Source organism: Macaca mulatta, chromosome 13, assembly GCF_049350105.2.
Source record: "Macaca mulatta isolate MMU2019108-1 chromosome 13, T2T-MMU8v2.0, whole genome shotgun sequence".
Classification (NCBI taxonomy): domain Eukaryota; kingdom Metazoa; phylum Chordata; class Mammalia; order Primates; family Cercopithecidae; genus Macaca; species Macaca mulatta.
Genome location: NC_133418.1, coordinates 12,957,680 through 12,975,336, shown reverse-complemented (window position 1 = coordinate 12,975,336; position 17,657 = coordinate 12,957,680). Strand labels below are relative to the sequence as shown.

The 17,657-nt window shown below is 45.0% G+C and overlaps 2 long non-coding RNA genes across 4 annotated transcripts in view; one reads left to right on the top strand and one right to left on the bottom strand.

The window, feature by feature from the left end:
* Nucleotides 1–631, bottom strand: part of LOC144333684 (uncharacterized) — an 81,172-nt gene extending 80,541 nt beyond the window's left edge. Inside the window, exon 1 of the long non-coding RNA XR_013402613.1 lies at nucleotides 349–631. This is a non-coding gene — a long non-coding RNA (uncharacterized LOC144333684). The remainder of the gene's footprint in view (nucleotides 1–348) is intronic.
* A 74-nt stretch (nucleotides 632–705) lies between these two features.
* LOC106993104 (uncharacterized) overlaps nucleotides 706–17,657 on the top strand; it is a 46,208-nt gene continuing 29,256 nt past the window's right edge. For 2 of the 3 annotated variants that reach the window (XR_001439264.3, XR_001439263.3), the window contains exon 1: nucleotides 2,483–2,626. This is a non-coding gene — a long non-coding RNA (uncharacterized LOC106993104). Of the gene's footprint in view, nucleotides 809–2,482; nucleotides 2,627–17,657 lie in introns of those variants that run through there. The other variant, XR_001439262.3, reaches the window with a different exon arrangement.

Below are 17,657 nucleotides of genomic sequence, written 5' to 3'. Positions count from 1 at the left end.
AAATCTGTGGTCCCCCAGCCTCCCTCCCCCTCGCCACTTTCCCCTCCCCGCCCCTCCCCCGCCGCCCCCTCCGCCACATCTTAACTCTTAGTGTCCGGCCCAGACGTTGGCGTTCCCTCGGCGGCTCTGGGTGTTCGCAATAGGTCTGGGCGGGGGGAAGAAAGGGGAGATAAAAGGGAGGGAGGGACGGGAGAGGGGAAGAGAATCAGAAGGAAAACGAAGAGGGAAACATGAAAAATAGCAACCTGCCCACCCCACCTAGTACGCGTCGGGTTGCTCACCCCCTTACCCCCGCCCCGCCAGAGATTTGTAAAGCGCGCGGCACGGATGTACCATTCAAGCTAATACCTATAGACAGATGTGTCCCCAGTGGTTTCAAAGTTTCCTCTTCCCTTCACCAGCCGGCCCCCATCTCTGATCGGCGGGGGTGGGAAGCGGGGGCTCGCATCGCCAAGAGCTCGGGTCGTGGCCGCGCTCCTTGGAAATCCGCCACCGCAACTTTCCGCAGCCGCTGCGCGCCGGCGGCGGCCCCCTTTGTTTAAGTTCTCGGATGCCATCATCTGGGAAACCTGCAGTCCAGGACCAGCGCGGTGCCCGCGCGTGCGAGACGGACCGCTCGCTGCCGCCGCTTGCTCGCTCCTCCACCCCCTCTCTCCCTCCTTCGCTCTCCCTCCCTTCCTCCCTCCTCCCTCCTCTGGGATTCGTGCAAGTAGCGTGCGTGCCCTTGTGAGTTTGGAGGGTGCCGGTCAGCGGAGCCGTGCGATGTATTTGAAAAGCAATCAGTCCGACCTTCCCCCATAGATTCATCGTAAGTGTATTCGACCCCGATGGCTTTAGGAATTCCCGCGGCAGCAGAAGCCGGGCGAAAGAACCGGAATCGGCTAGCCGCGCCCTTCTCTGCTCCACCGCTTCCTCGTGTGTGTGTGTGTGTGTGTGTGTGTGTGTGTGTGTGTGTGTGTGTGTGTGTGTTATTAGCGGTGGGGGGTTTGCCCGCTCTCTATTCTTAGGCATGGTGGTGCTTTTTTTCCCTTTCCTTTCTGTCTCAGATGGATTTGCGTGGTGGATGGGGCTGGCGGCGACAAACGCTTTCTCAGCTCCAACCCAGCTGAAAGAGTTAAGGGGGACGGGAGGGGGAGTGCACCCGGTGGGCGAGAGAAGCGGGGGTGGGGTGGGGTGGGGTGGGGGGACGCGGCCAAGCGGAAACGTTGCACAGAGGAACCTCAGCGAACCAAGAAAAAAGAGAAAGTGGCAACGAAAACAAGGGCAAATTGAACCCTCCTCGGGGATTTCCAATGAACTAACCCAACTCGGACATTCAATAAATACATGGCTCTTAATGAGCGTGCGTGTGCGTGCACCCCGCACCCCTAGCTGCGGGTGCGCTCGCCTTGCGCCCGCCGCCCCCAGCCAGCGCCTGCATCTGGCAGTCCCGAGCCAGAGCGGCGGCCCAGAACGCAGACGAGGAGCAGCCGCCGGTGCGCTCCGATTAAAATGTGAACGGGCCTGCCCTTCTCTCCCGCTGTATCGTGCCTCTGCCGAGCGCAGTTAAGTGAACTCAGTGAAAGCAGGAGTTCTCCTGCCCAGCCTCAGCCAGGCAGCCCCTGCGTGATCTCAAGATTAACACTAGACGCGTAGAATTTATGTAGGCTCTCGTCCAGCTCCTGCTTGCCGGGTGAGATACCGTCGTAGGTAGGTTTTAGCAAAGCCATTATTGCCAAGGTATAGATACCAAAGGCGGTGGTAACCAAACCCCAAACAGAACGGATTTTTTTCCTCTGCGTCCCCCAAAGGTTGCTTTTTATATTTATGTATGCGTATATGTATATATAAAAGATGGAACACAGATTTCATTGAATAAATCTGAGATCTCCAGGTGCAGACGTTTGAATAGTCGGTGCCAGCACCCCATGTTTTCCTTTCCTGCCGATTTTGCTTGGATCCGGCTCAAAAACCAAGAGAGTCTCGTGGTTTTGTTTACACTGAATGGGGAGGATAGGAACAGAGCCATGGGGCCGCCTTTCATTAATATACAGTGAGGATTTTGTCTAAATTACTGCTATGAATTTCACAGTACACGCTTTCAAAAGCAGTCTCAGGTGGCCTGATGAAACGTGATAGCGCCTCTGCAAACAGATCCACTTTCTTTCTTTTCAAGGAGGGTGTGTGTGCGCGTATGGGAAGCCCCCCAAAACGTTGTGCTCCTCGATAACAGAAATACACTTCTGTTCTGAGGTCTGTCCCCTTCTTCCTCCCCCCTTGCGTCGTACTTAATTCTCGAATCGCTCCCCGGCCTCTCTCCCCCCTCCACGCTGCCCCACCCCATCCGCCCCCTCCCTTTGCGAGTGTGATTGTTTTGTCTGGAAAAAAAAAATCCAAAGTATATAACAAGGGGAGAACAGTTAGTGCTGATTTTCATTTGCATACATTTTCATATATTTTGGTGAAAATAATAGACTAGTGGAGAGCTGGGCTTCGAGGCGTCAGTGTGAAGGGAAGGCTAAGGACGCATCGGTGCTGGAGAGTTGAGAATATGCCTACCCCTCCACTCCCAACCCAGTCACCTTATTTGAAAAAAAAAATTAAAAAACACATTTTATTTAAAAACCTAACCCTGGAAGTTTGCTCGGTAAGTGTTTTTTCATTTTCTTTCCCTGCTTTCTCTTCTTTTCCCCCTCCTTTTTGGCTTATTTATTTATGTCCTTGTAGGTTTGGGAGCTTATTTTCATTGCTTGGGACAAGAGAGGGTTCACAGAGCAACTGTTTGAAGGAAGGAAGGGAAGATATGTTGGGGGGGGGAGTTAAAAAAATCCAACCCTGCTAAAATATTACATAAAAAGATGGACTCAGTCCAAAGCCCCACACAGCAAAAGCCACTTTACTTTGGAGGGGTGGGGGGGAAATGCTATTCATTGTAATTGTTGATCGTGAAGGTGGGGTGTGGGTGGGGGGGGGAAGAAACCTTGGAAAAGAAGTGATTATTAAGCATGCAGTATATAAATATTTCTTGATTGGGATTTTTTTTTTTTCCCCAGAGAATCAGGACTAGAGGGGAAGAAACCCTATTTCTGTAGCCAGTGGTGATGTCCTGAATTGTGTATGCCTGCCTGGATTGGGGTGGGGGGACTCATGCTGGGAGCAGGAGGATGGAGTGAGGAGGGGGACTTGGCAAAGGGAAGGCAGAGAGCTGGAGGAGGAGGAAGCGAGGCAGGAAGTCAGGGCACCCCTGGTTAATGCTGTGTCTGGGGAGCAGGCGGGGAGCTGCAGCCTCCCAGCTCGGTAGTGAAAGCCCATCAGAAAGAGGGTGATCAATCAAAACTAACCAGGACATCCCTACACTTCATTCCCAATGGAGGCTGGAGCTTTAGCATCGCAGACTCGATTTCACTTTGTTTTCTATTTTTGACAGCCTCACTTGTTCCCTCCTTGCCACTGTTCCTGGGTTTTGTAAAAATTGAGGGTGCAGTTACTTGCTAGGTGCAGTTAATTAGATAAACATGGCCGGAGGACATAGCTAGGCCAAGTCCAGGCCCATTTGAGTGCCTTACCTTAGTGAAATAGGCCGGAGAAAATTTTAAAATCTTCTTGGTTTTGTTCTTTTAAAGGAAGCTGCGTCTGTGATGATGAGGGGGGAGAATCCAATGGCTGGAATTTTATTGCACTTTTTTACACAGAACACCTTGCAATTTAGAATTGGTAATTTATTTGGAAACAGTTGATGCCGAATCAATGAAACGGTTTGTAACGAGGGAGGAAGAGGTTTCAGTTGGGGAGGGGGCTAAGAATCGCCAGTTTTCCACTCCTTGTTTACGTGCTTGGCAGCGTTGCTTTTGACTGGGGTTAACTCTGTGTGCTCCATTGGACCAGATGCCATATAGAGCTGCTCCCTGAAGATCATTTGTTTCCTTGATGGGGAACATTTCTGAGCAGAGCATATTGGTTGCCATAGAGAAAGAAATAAAAGGAAGAACACTAGTCACATTAAGCTATATGTTTGTGCACTGGGCTTTAGATAAAAGAACCTTGGTTCAGCCAAAGAGAAGAAGCCAAACTAGAGATTTCTAGTGCCACTAAAACTAGCTTTATTTTGTTTTGGACTTTTACAGTTGAAACATATAAGCTAATTTTATTGGCTGTTGTTAATTTTATATGACACGGTTTACTGAACAAAATAAACTTTGCTCAGGAGTCGCACTATTGGCTCGTCAGCAGGGGGCGCACTGACTCATCTTAGCGAGTACTGAGGAAAATGTAGCTGTTTCAAAAGCAAATCTGCTCTTCCAAACTTGCCAAAGGAACAAATACCCCTACCTTTCTATGCATATTCACAATGAGGAGGGAATTCATTGCATAACACAGGGTTTTAAAATATGAGGACAATGACTTCCCCATCCCCCACCTGCCCACGTCTGTGAAATGGCCCAGAAAGAAATACAGTTCAAAAACTATTCCTCCATTTCAGTGAAGTGTATTCTGGGCTGGAAAACAGAAATGAGATGTGAAGGCAAGAATAGTTTTTGAAAATTATTATTAAGGGGATTTAATAGGCTACTCTTAAGAAGCTACCTTTCAGGGTTTTTTTGTTGTTTTTGTTGTTGTTGTTTTAACAGTCAAGAAAACGAAATGCATCCTAAGGTATTATCTGTTTAAATAATGAAAGTTCTTCAACCTGATACATGCTTTGACTTCTAAATGCAACTCTGGGTCCTAGAGATTTAGTCCACTGGCCCAGGATCACTTTTACTCCATTTGATATGTAGTGGCTACTTTCATTCTTGTTACCACTTATGGTTTTAGAAAGATTTTGGATTTATCTTTGAAAGACTTGGCAGGGAAAAGAAAATACAAAATAGCCACGGGTTAGAGGTAACTGTGGGCTTGAAACTTTTTAGTGCATTACTTAACCCAGTTGAAGAAAAGTTTCAACAGAGCCACAAGGTTTCTGCCTCAAAGATATTTACATACTGCCAGTGAAGACTAAACTTTATTGTGGTAAAGGACAAAAAAGATACGTGGAAAACTTCCTAAAGTAGTGAAGGGCAGATCCTGACTGGTTCAGAATTAGTCAGTTTGTCATTAAGAATTTTCCCAAGGAGATTCAGAGAGTGTGACTAGGAAAGGGAAGCCGGGAGTGACTGGAAGTGAGAAGCTGGCTTCCACGGTTCAATAGCCGAACACACCTGTGAATGTGTCACAGAGCCTGTTAGTAAGGGCCACATTATGTGATGGTTCTCAGGTTCCTGTGCAAGAGAGGAAAAGACACTTTATTCTTTCTAACCCAGCTCCAAGTCAACCGGGTTCCAACCAGGAGAAGTTTTTCTTTGACACTAACTTTAGTAAGTCAGAGTTTGGATCTAAGTGGTGTGTTTTCTAGGAGGGTCAAGAGATTCTGGGAACAGTATAAGCAAAAGGGGCACACTCAAACACATTTTAATCTGTGATTTTCACCCCAAGCTCTCACATTTAGAGTCAGGAAAGGTACTCTCAGGTTTGCGCTAATAAAACAGGGAGAAATGAGAAAACTGTAACTTGAGCCCAAACATTGCTTTCTCTTTGGCTTTTGGGACATTTCAGACAAAAGACTTCTGGGGCAGATCCACATGAAGTGGACGAATGTCTCAAAGCTCTAGCTTACTTTGCATGCCCAGGGCTGCCGAATGCATTTAAAAATTATTAAGGAGAAAGGAAACTTTTCAATTCAGCCAGACATTCTGCAAAAAACATTGGTGAGGCAATCATTATATATATTTAGAGCATAATTTTTGTGTGCCACTTTTCATGAGATCTGTGATTGTTCCTGTCTTGCTGCTACTTACTTTCCTTTTTTTGAAAATGTAATTAAACAATAAACAGAAAGATAAAATGCTTGCCCCTCATGATATCTATAGTCCTAGGTTCCTTAATGTAAAAGAAACAGAAAATAAGAAATCTGGGTAGAGCAACAAGTTAATTTGACAAGAACTAACGTATTATAGAGATGGCTTCAGTATTTTATAATGATTTGAGGGTGGAAGTGATCAAGCTGGGTATGAATTAAGATTCAAAGTGCTGGGCGAAGCTACAGACTTTTAATTGTTGGGGATGGCGAAATTGCTTTTGCCAAACGAGAGAATGAAGAACATTACCTGGGTCAAATGTGCAAAACACAAAGTGGGTATTTACTCATTTGTTTCCATTTGAGAATGATAAGGAGCTCTGATATCGCTGCAGTTCAGAAGCACATTTGCCATTAGCATTTACAAATTAAAATGTTAAGCATACTGTCAACCCATACTCTGTGTTATATACAAAGGGGACGACTCTTCCACGGTAGCTTTTGGGTGGAAAAAAGTATTTGTCGTCTTGGCAGTGGATGAGTTGTTTCTTGGTCTTGCTAAGTTTTCTGAAGTGTTTCTTCCCCTAATTATTTGTATCATTTTGATAACTGATTTGTCTGATCTGCAGGAAAGGAGCAAGTACATAGGTTTTTAAATGGTTTCAAAGAGTAATACATTCAAAGACATTATGATTTTTCACCCGAAAGCAAGAAGCTTTCTTTCTGATACTTACAGGACAGCTTTAAACTACAGGGCATTTCAGATTGGGGGAAATAAACTAAGAAAGCACAGTAAGTTGGTAATCGAGTGAATGCTTTTAAAACAACCCATTTCCAACAGTTTGCCCATTCGAGCTGCATGCGGGCGTGCACCTGACAAGTCTGGTAATGAAAGCTACCAATTGCCAGGGAAGCTGGAGCTGACATAGTGTGATGGACTGCTCCTGCCTGTACCCTCACCACCCTCTCTGCCTCCCTGCTGAGTGCAATGCTCTTCAAATTTAAATTCATAGGGCTAGATAACATACAGCGGGGCTGATTGACCAGAGATGATGATGATGATGATGATGATGATTCATTAACAAAATTTGGTCATTTCTTAGCTAGAAAAATATTCCAAGGTCAGCTTGGTGGGTTTTGTGTGTATTTGTACGTGTGTAAAAACAACATCCAGAAATACGAACTCAGTTTTACCAGGAAAGTGGTTTGATTCTTTGAGGTTGTGGTGGTCCTAACAGAACTGAACAGCTTTCTCTGTCCTGAGGACGCTCCTTATGCCAAACATTCCTCATACATTATTATACAGCATCGCCTTTCTGGGTCGAACAGGGTAGTCTGGAGGTGGATAAGAGATTCATATGGCATACATCCCAGAAAACAATTCTTGCACTTTGGCACCTCTGTTTATTATTATTATTATTATTATTATTAGATTTTTTTTTTTGACATTTGAACTTAGCTATTGTCTGAGAAGCTGGGTGCAGATGCAGCATGTCAGGCTGACGGCTGCTCTTTTCGGCATTCCTCTCAAACTGTTCTTCTGTGGTCTCTTCTCTCCAGTGAATGCTGAAACACCCAGTTCACTATCTCGCTCCTTCCCCCAGGCCCTAAGACACCCCAGTGCCGGCCCTGGATGGCCAGCCTCGGGGGTGTTTTCAAGAAAATGTGTTTATTGTTGTTCGCCTTGAAAATACAGTGCCGAATGTATTCGTTGATATTTGATACTACGAATACCATGGTTTGCAGTGATACACTTTCAGCATAAACATATCTGGTAGATGCTTTGGTGGTAGAGCTAAGTGACCTTGCTCACTGTAGCTTCAGGCAGCTTGGAGTTTGTTAGTCTCAAGTTAAAAGTTACGCGTCTGATGTTGCTTTGAAGGCTCACCTCTCTCCCTGAATTTTTGGTAGGGAGCCTGGCTGCTCAATAAAGCCCAAGGGAAGGAGCTCAGGCTTTCAGTGCCATTTAATACACGTCAAATGTCAATTTAGTATTAAATCAGGGTGCAAAAAGCCTCTAGAAGTCAAGGCATATATTGTTCAAATGGCTGCATTCCCTTCATTTTTAATTCACATCACAAAAACAAACAAGTAAAACTTCACTTGGAAAAACACTGACTATTAAAGTATCCTAAATTCAGAAATACTATGATTATATTGCAGGGATCTGGCAAGCAATTCCTTTTCAGGGTTAGAAAGTAAGAGGAGAACTTTTCCCAGAAAGGTTTGCTTTGGAGTCTCCAGCGCTGAGGTCCCGATTCCACAGCGGCTGGGTCCTCCTCTCACCTCCCCCGCCCCCGTTCCTGTGATTTGTGGGCACCAGAAGCGACTTCTTCCGAATCCCTGGCGATTTTGGGGGCCCCAGGGCTAAGCTCGGCCTCCTTAGATAGCATTCTAACGGCGTTTTATTTTATTTAGAGCACAGTTTGCATAATAAAATTAAAAGGATCCCATTACTTCCCTTTTCTCCCTGAGCACTGCCCAACAAGGTCTTTCAGACTGTTATTTGAACATCTAGAGCGGCCTTCAGAAGTCAAATTAGCATTGCTTTTCTATGGGAAAGAAAAAGGGAAAGAGGTAAACAGGGCAAAGTGAGAAGCGGGTAAGGTACAAGGAGTGAGGGGGATTAAAAAATGCAGGGAGCGGTGAAGGAGACTGGGGACAGAAAAGGACAAGAGAGGAGATGGGGCAGCAGGGAGGCGAGGAGATAAACGCTGAGTCACCCTAACAGGTCATTGGGTACACAGGAGCGAGATGCCGCAGCCCAGGAAAATCCGGGTGCAAATCGCACCCCATCTTCTGGGCCTCCTTCCCGCCAAGCCGTAGGAGCGCAGGCTTGGAGCTCGGCGCCGCCCGCTTGTCTTTGTCACTGATTCGGTGCGCGGCCGCGGGCTCCCGCGGCGGGCTTTGTTCCGGCGGAGCAGGGCAGGACCCCTCGCACCGCCGCGTCCCCGCCCTCCCAGAGCTGGGGACGGTGGGGGTGGGGACTGCGCGACAGGGACCGGGAACAGAGGAGCAACGGCGGGCGCCTCTGAGCCTGGGATTTCGTTCCTTGGCTCCTGTTCGTAATTGAGCTGTTCTCCCTTCGGGGAGGGGGCCGGGGCTGCGCGGGAGGAGGAAGAGCTGGAAGGGTGGTACCCGCTCTCAGCCCGCAGCAAGGGCGAGGCGCAGCTCTCCGTGCCGGCGTCCCGGGATTTGTATTGCATGCATGTACGCATGCAGGGATGGATGGATGCATGTATGGATGAGGAAAACCGGTGAATTGGGTCCCATGTTCTAGGTTTCCGGTCGAGCTTTTGGCAGCTGCAGGGCGCCTCAGGTCGGTGCCTGGTTAACCCCTAAGATCTGCTCTCGAGGTGTTTGGGGTCTCGCGTGGGCACTGTGGACGCGCCCCGGGTCGAGGCTGCCCACCGGCCGCGCGCAGATGCCGCCGTGGAGGCCTGCGGCGGGGGGACAAAGGCGGACACCCCGAACAACCGAAGGGCAGGCGCGCACAGGCACCCACGCACCCACGCGCTCTCTCGCCCGGGCCCCTCCCGGTGAGCCCCCGCGGCTGGGAGTCAGGGCTCTGAGCCTGAAAAGTTCACTTCACGTAGACCCTGCTCCCTCCTCTCGCCATTGCATTTAGCAAACACCGTGTGAACGTGTATCACCCTCTCCCCAGCCACCCCCAAAGGTGTGGGCAGATTGCAAGAGTTACTGCTCTGTTATTGTTTGTCAAATAGGGTCCTTCTCTTGGGAGAGGGTCGAGGGGCATGTGGCGGATCCCGGGCCAGGATTACATTAATCAAAGCATTATTTCCCCAGAGAAGCGGAGCACAAATGAGAGTAAATCCTAATAAAATTGGATCGCGAAGAAATGGAACGCTTTAAGTAATCTGTGCTGCCTGATAAAAATCTCACATTTACAAGATGTGGGTCTTAAAAAAAATCCGCACACGTCTGGCCTCGGCTTGGCTGGTGGGTTCGGGTCAGGGTGGGGGACAGACACTACACGAAGCTCAGTTGAACTTCTGAAGTGAGAAAAGAAGCTGGACACCCATTCGGAGTTTCACAAGCTCAGGTCTGCTCAGGAGGCACCTTCGGCCCTGGGCACCCCTCTGGAGTATTTGCGGAACCCGTGGGTCCGACGGAGTCCCCATTAGTGCCCTGAGAGGTCTGGAACTCTGTTCCTCTGGGAACGTGGTCCCCACTTTCCCCTTCGAACTCTGCTGCAGAACAGGCAACTCCCATGGGTGGGGGCGCAAAGCCCCACCGAGTGGGAAGGCGGACGCGGCCTACCGGCTGGGCAGGGACCAGACACCCCGACGCTGCGCCCGCAGCAGATTCGCGAGTAGCCCCCAACCCCGCCCGGGTCTCCACCCTAGGGCCCGCCAGGTCCGCCGGGCCGTTTCCTAGGCAGCCTGGGGTTCCTTCAGCCAGGGGAAGGGTGTGCGTTTGGGATGATTGCCCGGGAAGCCGAGGGCGCTGCTCGGCAGCGAGACTTCTGGTACTTTCGGGCCATCCCAGCGGGAAGGCAAGGCTCTCGATCCATCCGCCTTCGTCCCTCGAGTGGTAGGAAACTTCCCGACGCCTCCCGCGGCTCTGCCAGGAAAGAAGATACAAGCTCCCCCTCCCAACCCCTTAGTAATGACTGAGTTTAGCGAAGCCAGCCCGCCGGGAGGCAAACTCCCCCTGCCGCCCCGAGGCCTCCTCCAGCCTCGGAGACTGGAAAGCGGACTGCAACGCCCCGCCGGCCGTCGTCGGTGACAAGTGTGACAGCACCGTCCCGGTCCTACGGGTGAGCACCAGCCTCAGGGCCCCGCCGACCCTCCAGAGAGGCGCGCGGGGAACCAGCTCCCGTCCGGGTCCTCCTTCCAACCCTTCCTGGCCGGGCGAAGGCGGGCGGCGGAGACCCCGAGGGGCGCCAGCGCGCCGGCGCCCCCTGCAGGCAGGCACTTGGAGGGCCGGCCGGGGCGCTCCCGCCGCGCCGAGGTCCCCTCGCTGGCCGCGTCCGAGGCCGCCGGCGCGCACACGCACAGCTGCCAGCCTGCAGGCTCTCGGTGGCTTTTCCAAACGCGAGTTCCAAACGCGGCGGGGAGCGGCAGGGTGGGAGGGGAAGAAGGGAAAGAGGGCTACAGAGGGAGGCGCGGAGCGGAGTGGGGGCAGCCGGCGTCACCCTCTCCCCAACCCCTTCGCGCCCTTTCTCCGGTCCGCCCTGGGCAGTCCCCGCATGTGCCAGCGGCCGCGCGCCTGGTTCCCGACCCGCGCGCTCCGGAGCCCAGAAGGCCGCGCTGCCTCCCCACAGGGGCAGGGACCAGCGCTGGGTACCAGGCTGGGCTGGGCCGGGCTGGGTCGCCTCACCTCCGGTGAGCGCGCCCCGGAGAAGCCGTTTCCCGTGCAGTCTAGAGGGTAGAGCGGCGGGGAGCAGTGTGAGTGTGTGCGCGTGCGAGGACGGGTGTGCGTGTGAGTGCGGTGCGCGCGCAGGGCAGGGCAGGGCAGGACAGGAGGCGCTACAGGATGCTCTGGTGGAAGCATATCCTTTTCAGCCTTGAGATCTAAATCTGCAACCTTAGAGCTGATTACTCTCCCCCAGCCCCCCTCCTCGGTTCTCTACACAGGCATTTCCCTCTTTCGCCTGAGTCTTCCCAATCAGATTCCCAAAGAGATCCCCCTTGTGGTCCGGGCATTTTCATGGACACCCCTGACCCACGTGAGCCAGGCTGGAAGGGACAATGTTAGCCTAGGGCATGTCCATCATCTAACCTGCTAGTTAGTCTGGATTTCACGCACCAGGAAGCCACGTTTGGGGACTTGGGTATCTGCTTTCTCTCTGTCTTGGCCTTAAAAATTGCTGCGCAGAGGCTGTTTTTAGTTTTGGAGGGATAGGAAGGAGGTAGGAACCAACTGCAAATCACTTTTGGGGCTTCTCCTTATTTACCTGACCAGTGTTAGCCCTCCTATGCACCTTTCCAACTTACTGGCTTCTTTCCAGTGATGGGAAATTTGGGGGGAGGGGGTCCAGTAAAGACACTCATACCTTTTCAATTCTGAAAATGACTCCCCTTTCCCAGTCTGTGATTTCCATAATTTCATACAAAACAAGGGCTGTCAAGGAGCTCTCTGTAAGAGAAAAGGCAACTAGCAGAAGAAAACTTGGACCAAATTAAATTCCTCCTTCTTAAAACATTAACCAAGGCCTCCCTCCCTCCCTGGTCCCACCAAGTTTGTTCTGCTCTCAAGGGGAAACAGGACAGAAAAATTCAGAAAAAGGTTAAACATTCCTCTCCCTCACTGAGACCATGAACCCAGTTGCCAAAATATATTTTTGATAACCTGAGATTCAGAGGGATTCTAAAAAGAAACAGAGCACATGCTTTTAGTTGTCCCCTTGATTACCCTACTGTTTGCATCTAATGATTTTCACGAATTTGGAAATACCTGTGATATGTATTTTTTCTGTCTTGGATTTATTAATATTAGATGGTTTTACTGTTAGCCATAATTCTTTATAGGACCTGTTGTCCTAGAGAAAGGTTCTAAGTAACATTTAGACACACTCACTAGCTTCTGCCAAAGGCCCTCCCCAGCTACTGCCTTCACACAATTTCAATCACTGTTTTTCAAAAGATAATTTATAGGCAGGTAAATTTTAGCCAAGAATGTTAATGGTAAAATGTGAGTGTTTAACTCGATGAGCTTTTGTTTTTAGAATCAAGGTTTAGCTTTTCTTTGAATTATTTATCAAGCTGTTTGCCCATAGCCTTCCTAAAAGAAGGGAAAGGTGAAGAGGAGGAGATCACTTTTATTTATTTAAAGCATATGTTGACATAACATTTTAAAACTAGCCTTTTGGAAAACAGCGAATTACTAAACTATGTCTGTAAACACCCACCTTTGGGACTGTGAAAAGCAAAAAACAAAAAACAACCTAATTACTTTCACAGGAAACAGTACTCAGTTAACTAAAATATTGTATGGCAATCCTTGGAAGCTCCTCCTCCTCCTTAAGTATAGTACAGTTTGGTAATATACTACACATATTTATACATGATGTAAATATACATATGCACAAGGGTAGATGTTTATGTACATAACATAACAAAATATATACATACCCCAACTGAATACATTTGCATATAACATGCCCATGTGTAATATAGCAAACTTCTATGATTAACAATACGTTCTATAACAGATAGTCTTAAAATAAGAAGTGAGTGAATCTTATTCATATTGAAAAAATTTCAAAATTTGTTTTGAAATCCGAATTGTGCTAACTGTAGATGACACCACAGAAATCAGTAAATAATAGGTTCATAGTATTAATATTTTATGCACACCCCCTTTAAAAGTAATATGAACTTAAATAACTTGTTTTACATAAAATAAAATGGACAGCATATTTAAAATATAAACGTTCCATCTACAGCCGAGTACCTATTTTTTTTTGTCTTTTTTTTTCACACATTACATACTGCTGTCTTAGAACAAAAATTAAATTTTAGAGGCAATGAAAGAGATCAGTAGTTTTATTTTCTGTTCTATTGTAAAGAAAGTATTTTTAACTAGTTGATCTTATGGTCCTCTATATGCATTAAAAGACATTCAGTAATCTAGTGATAATTTGAAATATAAAAGCAAATTTGAGGCATATATTGTATTTGATTTGTATAATATGGGATGCCATGTTACTTATTTGCTTTCTTGAAATGGTATTTTGAATCTTTGGATTTTCAGAGGCCTTTTCTGGTTAAAATAAGAACTACAGTTAAAATGAATACATTGGCATTCATTGGCAAGAGTCCAAATGCTCATTTGTTTTAAGAAAATGCAAAGAAATGATATACCAGAATTTTATACTTTAAGTGTTATTTGTCCTAGTTGATAAAGGAATCAAAATGATGAAATTTTGAAGTTTTATGGAAGATCATGATAAAAGGGGCTCTTTCATGTAATGAGAGTTATTTGTACTGAATTATAAAATATTTTGTTTATTCATGTTTATGTAAATGTATATTTCTTTACAAAAAACATACATGATGTTTATGATGACATTTATTCCTACATTTGATTTATTGCTTGTTGATTTCAGAGAGTATTTAAAAGACTGATGACTCATTGGTGGTGTCTAAATATTAGTGATGAACTTGTGAAAATAGAAATCAGTTTAGCCTAACTACTTTTTGAGGTTTGTTTCTTAATCTCCTAAAAGTCTGAGGTTGAATTGATAGAAATACCGCAAGTGAAAATTAAAAAACAAAACAAAACAAAAACAAAACAAAAACAACTATTACTTGGAAAGAGGTAAAAATATTTTACTGTAGTTGAGGTTTCAGATCAACTGCAAAAGTTAATCTTTTATGTTAGAAAGTTTTATATCTGATGGCGTGAAGTGATTTGAGGAGGCATAGGCTATAAAATAACATAAAAATGCACAACGTTGATTCAAAAATTTGGATGAAGAGTCATTTGCTACAAAATTGTAAAATAATCTTTTCTGTCAACTTAATTAATGAAGTGGGTAAAGGACTATTTCAGTAGACTCAAATTACATATGTAGAAAGATTTGTAAGAATAAATACTTTGGCATTCTGTGGCCTAAAAGCAGACAGAACTATAATATAGCAAATAAAACTCCCCAGAATGTAGGCATCCAAGATTCAATTTCATTAAAAAATTTGGCAGTTAAAGAAAAGAAGGAAAAATGCTTATTAAATCAGGGCAACTATAAAATGTTGACAGATCTCAAGTTTCATATCCAACTAGGCTCTTAGAAAACTGCTGGGATATTGGTGGAGTATAAGTTGTTCTGTCAAACCATTTTTCGTAGTTAATTATTTTTTTCAATACCCTCAAATTTAAACTCCAGCTTCATGACTAACCATTTTCTCTGTCTTTTTCTTTCTCTCTTTCTTTCTTTCTCTTTCCCTCATTCTTTCTTTCTCTCCATGTCTGTCCCTCCCTCCTTCCCTTCTTTCTTTCCTTTCCCCCACCTCCAAGTGTGTAAGCAGTTGGCCAAGGCTATTTAGAAAGGCTTGGAGAGACACCCTAGGGGGATTGAAGGTCCTCAGCCTCAGTGGTTAGACATTATCAATGATACACATCGAGTGTACTGAGGTATATTGGTGCCCTCTTAAAACACATTTATTTCCTTTCCTCATGCAAATACCAGTTTCTTTTAAAGAGAAAGGCAGACGATGTCTACTGAAGGCAAAATAGAGAATTGAATTAATCATTTGGATAATCCAGGCATTGTTGCTCTCCCTTCTAGCTGCTAAGAAAAAAAAAAAAAAAAAAAAGACATTGAAATTTGAACAATTTGGACTGGCTATCTGTTATTAAATGCGTAAGATATCAACTAATTCTATAAGCTGTTGCTTGATTCTTCATTCTATCGATGTTAACAGAGATGGATGTGCACACCTGAATGGACCTCCAGTGGAGGTCGTTATATGGGTTAAGACATTTACCCCAGATCTAAATAAAGGGAGTTGAGGGGCATGACTTGTCAGGTTTTGCTGAGTACATTGACAGAATTTATTAGATAATTTTTCACCTTTCTGCTTTGCCCCATGAGAGGAGACAATGCTATATTATGAAATACTTTAAACATGTTAAATAGTCCAACTGGGATCACTAAAGTTTATTTACATTTAGCAATGGATTAAAATGTTAGCATTATACATTTATTGAATTAGGATCTTATTCTCCTTGTGTGCTCTGACTTGGAAACATTTGCTGAACAAATCTCCATGAGTATTTTAGGGAGGACAAGTTTCTCAGTGTAATTTGGTGGCTTGAAAGATGCAGTCTCTTTACTTTCTGTGGCGGGCAAAAGAGAATAAGAAAGGACAAGATTAAAAATTATAGGTGGTAATTAGGCCCGTTGACTATTTTAAAGTAGTCTTTTTGGTAGAACAAGATAAGATTGAACATCATTTGGATTTAATCTAAAGGACAACAGTAAACAATAATTACAGGCCATTTAAAAATATACCTAGTTGCAAATATGACTTTCGAAAGAGCACCTAGACTTTATATTAATAAACTTTCTTCTTTGCTTGAAAATCTCTGGCAAATTATGTCACTTCATTTTATATTCATCTAATTAAATAAGCTGAAATATTGTTCTAAAACATAAAGCATGAGTATTCCAAGAATAAGTAAAAATGTGTGCTAGATTAAAAAATTTGCTGATTTCATTTTTTCTATAATTTCAAGAGAGAGAGTAGCTAAGTGAAACCTGTGGGTTAGTAATGGTTTTTATTTATTTAAAAAGTTGTTTTATTATATTAACAGAAATTATATTTCCAGATTAACCTTAGAAAAAGTATGCTAAATATTTGAAATTTTTAATGATTCCTATTTCTAGATGCACATAAAAATAGAAAACTACTTAATAGCTTTAATGTTTGTTTGTACAGAAATTAAACATATACAAAGATATTAGTGAATAAGTGAATAAAGGATGTTAAACAACTAGGCATTTAGTCCTAAGATTGTATTTTGCTGGTTACAACTATTAGTCACCCTATACTATTTTTTTTTCGTTGAGCCTTAAAAAACTTATACAGTGTGAAATTGTTCCAGAATCACTAATTATTCTTCACCCCAGACCCTTTTCAATAAAGCGATGCCATCCATAGAAGATTTAAGGCAAAACAGAATAATAGACTTATTATCAGGAATTTCTCCTGGCATAAGTATTTACAAGATTTTCTAAAAAAATAATACCTATAGGGACATTTATTTTGCTTTTTTCCTTCCTCATTTTAGAGGTAGGGTCTAATTCTCCATGTTGGCCGTTGATCTTGATGGAGGCTGTTGAGAGGTAGCCATGTAATTTCTTTATCTTTCACCTACAAATTACACACATTATTTTGCAGCTCAAAATAAGCATTCCCAATGAGTTGCATTCAGTAAATGTCTTTTCACAGCATTAGTACAGAACTGAGGTACAAAAGAATATTAATCTAATACATTCCAAAATTCAAATACTTGTGATTAATAAGCATTATTATCTATAAATAAGGCCCTAATGATACTTTGGCAGTGTTGTAAACACAAGAATCAGAGGCAATTATTGTCATTATTGTTCGGCAAGTACTTCCCATGAATACCAAATGAGTATTGCTGTCCAGCTACTTGGCAAGTAAGGTTCCTCTAAAGAAACAGATGTTGGCCAATCAGGACTGGCTACTATTAACTGCCCTTAGCTCAAAACTCAGAGTCTTTAAAGAAAAAAACGCAAAAAAACAAAACCAAAAAAAAAAAAAAAAAACCAAGACATCCAAAACAGTTGGGATGGGATCTTAAGAAATGCCCTTAATTATAAATATAAAAGCATCTTGAAAATAATGCTCTTTTCCAATACTGACTTTGGTGAACTGGGTACATTAACAGCTATGCATTAGTCAGAAGCAAAGGTCCCACTTGTGAGGCTCTTAGACCCAGTGTAATGGGACACTTTTGTAGTAAGATCAGTGCACAAGGAGAAATAAGTTGCAGCTGCATCCAAACCCCTTCAGAGAGCTTGAGTGTGACCAGGTCTCCATCTTTTTCCCCTTTCCCAGGCCGTACAGAGCTCCCTCCTCTGTTAAGCACATTAAACATGACCAGCCCACCAGGCCCAGCTCCAGCTCCGTATGTGGGAGGGGGGAAGCCGCTGTGCAAGTTAAAGAAAGTTCCTTACTCAGAGAGAGCTCCACACAGGCCCCTGGTAGCACATTTGCTTGCACTCTGGGCGCAGGTCCAGTGTGCCAATGAACTGATTTTAGCTTGCTGTCTTAGGAAGGTCAGTGGCATTGGGTAACGGCCAAATTGTTTTTTGTGGAGAGGAGAAAAAAAAAAATTTGTATATATT